This window comes from Prinia subflava, assembly GCF_021018805.1.
Source record: "Prinia subflava isolate CZ2003 ecotype Zambia chromosome W unlocalized genomic scaffold, Cam_Psub_1.2 scaffold_2cwr_NEW, whole genome shotgun sequence".
Taxonomy (NCBI): Eukaryota; Metazoa; Chordata; class Aves; order Passeriformes; family Cisticolidae; genus Prinia; species Prinia subflava.
In genome coordinates, this window is record NW_026960607.1 from 4,244,767 (window position 1) to 4,254,410 (window position 9,644).

Here is a 9,644-nt window from a genome sequence, read left to right on the forward strand (position 1 = left end):
CACTGATTCCTGTATTTTAGAATTTGCTGGATGGCAGCTGTCCTAAAGGATGTTCCAGAATCTGGCAAGGGAATTATTTTGACTTACCATCTTGGCTTAGTGCAGATGATGCTTACTATGTGGGAACTGGCAGGTGTATGTGAGAAGGCATAACTTGGCTTGCCAAACAGTTTAGAGCTCTTTACTGGGTAAAGATACAGTATGTCTATGTGTGCCACCCAGCCTAGAAACCAGGCTAGAAACCATATAATTCCCTTAAGAACAGTCTATGTATGACACAAGTGGATTTCATTCAGATAAACTTGTGGTTCACTTCAAAAACAATGAATTTTTAGTATCAGTTTTCATTCCTGGCTTAAAATGGAATTACCTGAGACTTTGCAGTAGGATGGATTTATTATAAATGTTCTCGTTGTTAATTTAGGATGGTGAAAGCTTTCCAATTCAAAGAGGAGATAAACATCTCTCAGTGAGAATGACAAAAAAAAAAAAATCACTAGTTCCAGAATCTGATGTTATCAAGTTAGTTTCCAGATCCTTGGGTACTCTTGGGCTATGAGTTTTCTCATATTATGAGCAATTTAACCTAGAAGTCCCTTCTGGTAAAATGCTTACACGTAGTTAATATTTGAATACACATCCTCTAGCATATTTAACAATTTTGCAAGCTAGTGGGCCAGAGAATTCCATCCAGGGGTCCCTTCCTTGTGTGCAAATGCCTGGTAGTACTGCAAACTGCGTCACTATGAAACAATTTTGGCTGCAATGAGCCAATTTGTAACCACCTCATTAGACAGCAGTTTTGTCTCAACTTCCATGAAGTTAATCCCACATACTGGATTGGGGGCTAATGTATTAGCCTACGTGGCTTGGGCAGAAGTGAGGGAAGGGTGTTATTAGCAGTGCTGCTATCAACTAACACACTCTAGTGCTTAGATCTGCACTATTATTTGGGCCAAATCTATCTGGAAATATGTTCAACTTTGGCAGATGTAAGCTGATGCATTCTCAACTCTGCTGCACATACTAACTGTGGTAATTTGATCCTTGACCAAATATTTGTCAAAAACAGTCTGGCAAACAATGAGGAATTCTAGGCAAAAAATAGGTCAAAAAGTTCCTACGATTTTGGGAATAAGGAGGCTGTTTTTTCCTTTTAACTAGAAGTCTCAGGGTTATCGATTCCCTGAGATTCTCCTTGGGGTTGCTGTTCCCCAAGGTAATAAGGGTTCCCCCAAGGTTGCTGTTCCCTGGGAGTTTCCTTGGGGTTGATGTTCCCCGAGGTAATAAGGTTTTCAGTCTTCTCTTCGCCCTAGGTGTTTCACACCGAAGCCAGAGACGACAAGTTGAGTCCAGCAGTTTGTGTTATCAAGGCTGTTTATTCTTAATTATCTATCAGTTCTTGTCCAGCTTTGCAAGGCGTCCCCAGCAAAGCAAGACACGCGGCTGGACTGCGCGGATCAGAGAGCCCCGCACCTTAAGTACGGTACCCTTGACCCAACCACTGTCCAAGAAGTATTTTTTATTTACAAAATTTCACCAATACCTACTACCTATGCTAACATGTCAGTTCTACTCTAAGCCAATCTCTAAAACCCAACTCAGCACAAGATGGGGGACGAGAGCAAGAACAAGGAGGACAGGGGCCACTCCCCAATTCCTCCATCTTGTCTCTTCAGCCCCATATACTAAGAATCCTAATTTCTATATTTATATTCTATAATAAACCAGCTACTACTTATTTTAAATTCTTAGGGTTTGTGATTCTTCCTGCATGTGAGTGTTCACTCCCATGGACAGGAATCAGAGTCAGTGTCCTCCTGGGATCTGTGTGGGTCTAACTGACCCCCCTGTACAGATCCCAGACCCCCCCCTGTCCAGTCTCCAAACCCTCCTGTACAGTCTTCAAACCCTCCAGGGCGGCCAGAGGGATATCTTGGACTCCAACAAGAAGATGTAAAATTTATGCACATTTGGTTTTGCATTTTAGCAGCCATGCATGGTAGCACTGCAATTTAATATTGTCACTGAAGATTAAGTCTGAAGTTGATAACCAGAAATAAGCACTCTTGGGTTATATGCAGACTGCTATAAAACAAGCCATTTATGCAAATATACATTTTATTAATTCTTTAAGAGTGACCATAGACAAAGCATACCTTCCAACATTCCCTACTTCTTGAATTTTTCATACAGCTGAAGTAGAAAGCTGTTCCCTACTTCCCAAAAGAATACAAAACTCAGATTTTTGAAGTGTTCCAGGAGAAGTGAACCACAGAAACAATAGTTATTTTGTATAAATTTATGTTATTACTTTCAAATTAAATGATATTCATACAGGACTGACTTTTATTTTGAGATTGGATAGAATAGCTGCTGCAAGAAAGTTTCATTTAGTTTTGCATGTAGCATTTGGTTTTACATGTAGCATTTTTAAAACCTTCTACGCTAATAGAATGGAGTTATAAAAGTGCTTGAAAACCGAAGTGATCCCTGGGCTCGTAAACAGCTCTACTGTCAAAAAGGTTTGAATATACCTCACTTGATTTAAAAATAAAGCTCAAGATTGAACTTACATTCTAGACCATCATGCATTCATGAGACATAAAATAAAGTACAATGTACAAAGTTTGCTTTTAGAGGATTTAAAATATAGGTCAACAGCTGAAGGTCTGAAGTTATTGGAGGACAGAAATAATCTGTGTCCTTGGGTAAGAAAGCCACAGTAGTACTCTTCTTTTCTTGGGTGTGTATTAATAATTTGGAATTCAGCGCCACTACTGTCAGTGTTCTGGCCTGCAAATTTTCTGTCAACTTGCACAAAGAGAACCCATGGAAAAGTTCCTAAACAGCTTCTCTTCCCCCAGCTGAAATGTGCATTGGGTTAAAGAATTTTTCTTCTCATAAAGATGCATGGTGTTGGCTATAGAAACCTGTCAACTTTATGTCACACTATTGCATTTAACAGATGCAGCATCTGCCTTCCTTTGCCTTGGATAAGAGCTTTCAACAACTGAGTTTTCTAGTTGTGTATGCCATGTATTGTTTTTTGGGAGGGGTACTTAAAGATAGTTTGTATTTCCCAAGATAATCTGTACAACCAGGTCACAGAAAACCAACTGTCAGCATTGATCATAATTCTGAGGGGTTTTGTTGTGTTGGTGGCTTGTTTTTATTTTTATTTTTTTAAATTCTGATAAAATGTCAATAGTGATGCACATCCTGAGTAAGCTGGCTATATGAGTATATGCACCTATGCACCTATTTCTCTCAAGAGAAAAAGATTTTCTGTCATCTGTGGTTGCTCAGCAAAATTGTCAGAGGATTGTGCAAAGTTGGTTACAAATTACTCCAAAGTAAATGATATAAAGGTTGCAGAATCCAATCAGTAAATGTCAAAACCTAAGGACCAGTTTGAAATGAGATAAAGTTAATTACCAGCCTCATTAATTCAGGTGATTTTAGGAGGATTGTCTCCATGGCAATGCAGTTTGTGAATAATTATTATGATTAATAGATTTGATGAAAATACAATGTTTTGCCTACCTTTTACTGGCTCCTGCAGTAGTGATTGGTGTCACTCTGTGGTTTTAAATTGATCTGTGGATTAACTGTCAAGCAATTAATAATGCTGTTAGGTATCTGTCACTTTTATTAGATTCAAGACCATTAAATGAAACCAAAAGATCATCAGTTTCAAGGGAAAAAAGATAGTTCAAAACTTTTGCCATGGCATCCACTGAGTTTTCAAAGCATGGATAACATTGTGACAGGGAGAACAGAGGTGCACATTGAGGAGTGGTGGGGTTGTGGTTGATCTGAAATTCAGCTGAATAACTGTCACATGGTTGACAATCTGGTGGTTTGGTTTAGGATTTTTCTAGTTACCTTGATATCCTCTTTATTCTTTTCATTACTGCCTCAAATCCTGGTTCTGGCCGTATCAAAAGCACATAATACTAACCTTGTATGCCTGTGCTTTGGGGATAAAGCTTGCTGTACTTCAGCAAGAAATCCAGTAATGACAGCCTCTCTGTGGAGACTCATGGAGTGTCTGTCTGTCACTCTGTGACCTTCTACCTTTTCTTTGAATGACAGCCCTTTGTTCATCCTCTCTGCTGGATTCACTCCCAAGGGAATACCCTCGCACACTCACACCCACACCATAGTGAGCAAAAAAAGGGAAGAATGGGGACAGAGTAGTAGCCTCAAGAGTCTTGTCCCATCACTTATGTGATTATGCTAGAGGGGGAAAAAAAAGTATTAAATGTGATTCTGTGGCCAAAATGATCCTTCTCCTCCTCCATACCATCTGCATCATCTGAGAGCCAGGCTGTTTTGAGTTACAGAAATTTGAATTAACTATCTCAGATAATACTTGTTTTGAGCCTTCTAAATTGTGACAAAATTTCTCACTTTAGCAGGCAAAAATAATAAAAAGCATAAAAAATCTGGCTTCCAAAATGTCAGAGAAAGGGAGCAAATACTCTGCTAGGATCTCAGTTGGTTGAAGTGGAAAGAGTAAATTCATTGGAGTAGTCAATATTTTTTGTAGGATGTAGGGCTTCTCAGTGACGGCAGAGTCGGCAACAAAGTATCTCTATAAGCAAAGTGGTTGTGGTAGCATGTGGTTTATTGTGAGGGCCTTGCTTGTAGCTGCTAGGCACAGCTAAAGCAGGCCAAGAGAGCAGGAAAAGAGGAGGAGGTTCTGAATACCGTACATTAAATATCTTTCCAAGTTGAATAGTCTGTGTTGGACCAACCAATCTAATACAAGATAACATTTACATACAGCCAATAGAACTGTCCCATTACCTAAGGCAAGCAGAAGGGTATTGTTTAATCAAGGGAGCTGGCCCTCAGCTTGGCACATCATTATTTACTAGCTGATGGCCCTGTACCCCACACCCTAAATCTCAAAGCTTGCTTTCATTTCTATCTCGCCTGTTGATCTCATGCTCCCAGAATCTAAACCACCATATTTACAAGGTCTTTCTACTTCATCCTTCCCAACATAAGGAATTTTTTCTCACAGACCATGTATTTGACTCACTCAGTTCTAGCTAGCAAAAGTAAACAGGAGGATACAAAGTCATTTGCCCAGATGGGGATAATATTTACTTAATGTAGAGTAGTCCTTGGAGTGAACTACCAGCAGTAGGTACCTGCATGCATGTGTTTTCCTCATTTAAAAGAAAAAGATGGCTACACATTTTAACACATTTAACGTGGGTTTTTTTGTTTGTTTGGGTTGTTTTGTTTTGTTTGTTTTTATATTGCCAGATGTTTAAACTGGCTGGCCCAACTGTGGCTTCTTTTTGGGTGTTGGGGCTGTTGTGGCTCTTTACAGCCTTGGGGAATCCTCTCCCTCTTTCCCTACACATCTCATTGCCCATGCCCCCACAAACACAGGCTCAATGCCAGTCATTGCATTTTAATGTATGTTACATATATATACACACACGCACACAAAAAGATGAAGCCATGGGTCTGTGAAATGGTACTGTGAAATTTCTTCTTGATTTTCTTTTTCCTGAAAAACATCATTAACATAAGTATTTTTAAAAGGTTTTATCTTGCCCAGTTCCAATCTCAGAAATTATCTTGAAATATCTGAAAATATTTTTGATATTATAACAGGATGAGCATTCAAGCAAGAACTTTGTGCAGATGTACTCCCATACTAGTGGAAGTTCATAAAAGTCATGATTAGTCCGATACTGGAACACACATTTAGTTTGGTGTTGTACATTGCAGAGATTTGAATATAACAAGGAATTGTGCTTTAAAAAAAACATGTGCACCCATGATAGTAGCCGTGTATAAGCCAAGTAGAGCATTAATGAATATTAGTGGTATTTATAATGGCAGTGGTACTGGTCACTGGTAAGAATTTGAAAGTAGTGGTTGCTTTTCGCATTGCTGAATGTAAAAGGTGCTTTTGAAACTCTACAGGCAATGGTAGTCCTTAAAATAACTCTGTTTTAGATGTATCCAGAAGCAGAGATATTTCTATCCATGTGGCACTAGCTATCAAGGCTAGACTGTGCAAGAGGAAAAAAAAATCCTATGAAACTTTCCCTAGGAAACTCTGAGTTAGAAAACCTGTTATCTAAAGAGAATGACTAAGGAAAAGAGACTAGTTTGACATAGGGCCCTCTATAATCCTCTATACTGTGGACTTCTACATTATAATTGTCTGCAGTAAATAAGGGAAACAGAGCATGTAGAATATTGTTTCTTTTACTAAAGTAGCACCTTGAAAAATTAAAGTTCCCTCTATGGTACTGGAGTGCTTTCATGAAAAGGTATCTAGCAGATAGGTAGGTACATGCAAACTCTGAATGTCATAGGCTGTAATATACACCAGAAAGGTGCTAAAGACTAATTAGAAGTCTGATATATTCTAAATTCTTTTATAATGTGATAAATAATCCCTAGTTTCCCTGCAAGATGCAACAATATGCTACTATCCTAATTAGGCAATTTAATACAAGAGACTAAATTTACTCACATCTGGTTCAGCTGCTAAAAATATAACTGGTAAATGCTGCAGATCTTTTGACAACTGGGAAAATATTCTGACTGTTTAACGGGAGGATCTGATTTATTTCGTTTTCTCCAAAACATAAATACTTTTTGAACATGGGAAACATTGTAGCCTCATTCTGTGTCTAAAGAAAACTTTAATAAATGTCTAAAAATTAGGTTAAGAAGTATAACTAAAAATGTGCTAATTGCCAAATGGATGCCATATAAAAATAAGAAGTGACTTTTTCTGAAGAAGGCCAACTAGCTTCAGCTGAACACCTACAGGGTACTCAATGAAAACTACAGCTGGAGAGCATGATAACATTTCTGCTGGTCTTTAATCCTTTTCTCTTGCCACTGTCTATGTTATGCTGTGATACAGATTAGCTGTAAATCAATTTTAAGGCTGAAAATTCATGTCAGCGTGTGCACACATGGTTTAGGTACCAAGTGGAATGCACTGTTATGATGACAGGCATTGTGCCGTGGAACTGAAGTACAGTGTGGAAGACAGAGGCAAAGATGCTGTAACTCTTGACTTATTTTCATCTGGGTAGAAGTAGCCAAGGAAAAAACTCAAAAGACTGTTTTAACATTCATGTCTCCCATCCCACACTCCTTCAAAATGTTGGGTAGAGAGCCACAGTGTTGGAAAAGTAATCTCTGCAATAGTTGAGGTAGAAACCTTTACGTATAGCAAAACCCTGCAGTCCAACATTCCGATCTGTAGTGAAATAAAATATTATATGCATTGGTACAAATATTTTGCAGTGTACAAGACATCTATAACACTCAAAAAGATAAAAATTCAGCAAATTGTGTTCTTACGGACAAGATGGTATGATGATATCAGCATTTGACATAGTAAGCAAAAATAAATTGTAGCATTAGCAATCCAGATACTGTGTAATAGAAATCCAAGAAATATAATAGTATTCATAATTGAGTTTATTATATTAATTAGATAGAAATCTATTAATATATCTATATACTGATATTTATACATTTAACAATAATTTGTTTATATCCATTATATCCATAATTAATTTTTATATCTAGATGAGAATACATTAATAACTATAGCAAGAGCAGGATGACTTACAGAATAAAGGTTGAGCTATCCCAAACTAGGCCTCAGATTCTGGCCTGCAAGGCCTCAGATTTTGGCCTGCCTAGAAGTAGATAAACCTGTGACGCAGTTAGAAATTCACTTAAGGTGTGTACATGCTTTAGCTAGGATAATTAAGATAGAAATACAGTCGCTGCCTTAAACTGTGATAGCTTACATACTTGTTCACGCTGCATGCCAATAGAAATGCACCTGTTATTGTAAACTGTTCTTACTGTATATAACCGGCCATTTTGGGAATAAAGAGGAGAACGTGTTATAACCATATTGGTTGGACCTGCGTTGCTCTGTCTCCAACCCCAAGATAGAGTCCCAACCTTCAAATAACAATCTGTAATATAGGAAAACAACTGAAAATGAAACATGCTAAAAAAAGCTTTTGTTGAATCTAGAAACAGTAAAGGAAAGTGGAATTATTATGTTCTCCAAAATGACTGTGATGAGCCATTATAATATTCCAGTGTCCAGAAGCCAGTTTGCGTAGACTGGATTTATTCATCATAATTTTTTGGTTCATTAGATTTTTATATACTGTAGTAGCCAATAAGAAAGCATTGGGAACTCTTCCAGGAGTTATATCTGTGCTTAGCTAGTTTTAAAGCCACCTTTCAGCCTCATCTGTACTTGTAAAAAAAAAAAAAATCTTTATTCTCTTTGGAGTAATGAAAGAAAAAACTCTTATCTTTACAAGCTTGTATTATTTTTTTCCAGATAGCATATTATCTTCTGAGCTGAAACGTACAGAAAATTGTGGCTGGCTTGAATTCTACATGTCCAGGTTACGGCCTTAAATATAGTGGGCATTCATGTAATTGAGGTGCTGGTATGAAACTATCAAAGACAAAGTTACATCCAGAAACCAAGTGGCATTATAGAAGTCACTATTCTTGATGCACAGTTAATGGGATTACAACTTATTGAGAAAACATTCACAACTGAGAAAATCACTGTCTGTGAGCACTGTGCATACTTTCATTGGAAAGGAAATGAATGAGTCTCCTTCAGCAAACTACCGTGGGGTGCATGATCCTCCCTGCTTCCTCCTTCTCTACCTTTGGCCTGCTCTGCACTTCCAGTTTCAATACCCTGTTATCAGGCCCTGTGCAAGAGCTCAGTGGTGAGGCATGCCTTGATCACACTGGGAGCTCCTGCAAGGCTGAGGTGCCAGCAGCACTGGCAGTACCAGGACAGCAGTACATGCTGCTTGGAAAAGATGGGACAGGAGAGTAGGAATGGTGAGAGTCATCCCCTGAGAACTTTAGAACATTCCTTTTCTGAATTGGAAGGGACCACAGTGAGTCATCTAGTTAATATTCCCTGCTCAAGCAGGGTCATTCCAGAGCACAAGGCACAGGATTGGGTCCGGACAGTTCTTGAACATCTCCAGTGAAGGAGACTCCACACCCTCTCTGGGCAACCTGTTCCAGTGCTTAGTCACCCACACAGTAAAGAAGTTCTTCCTCATGTTCAGGTGGAATTTTCTGTGCATCAGTTTCTGCCTGTTGCCTCTTGTCCTATTGCTCAGCACCACTGAGCAGAGCCTGGCTCCATCCTCTTGTTAGCCTCCCTTCGGATACTGATAGGCACCAATGAGGTCCCCCTCAGTTGTCTCTTCTTGAGGCCGAAGAGGCCCAGTTCCCTCAGGCTTTCCTCATAAGAGAGATGCTCCAATTCCATAATCATCTTTGTTGCCCTCCCTGGTCCTGCTCCAGAAGCTCCATGTCTCTTTTACTGAGGAGCTCAGAAGTGCACACAGCACTCCAGATGCTGGAGCATCATTATGGCTGAGTAGAGTGGGACCCCTTGACTGATCAGTCACCTGAGAGCAGCTGTATGGGTCTTAGGATGAACTCTGGCTCAGAGTCTTTCAGACTCTAAATAGGCACTGTCTCCCCCCAGCTCCTAAGTATGTGACAAAGTCCACTACCATTTGCTAAAAATAATTTTGATCAGGAAATAACCATTCTGAGATTCCCCTTTCCCT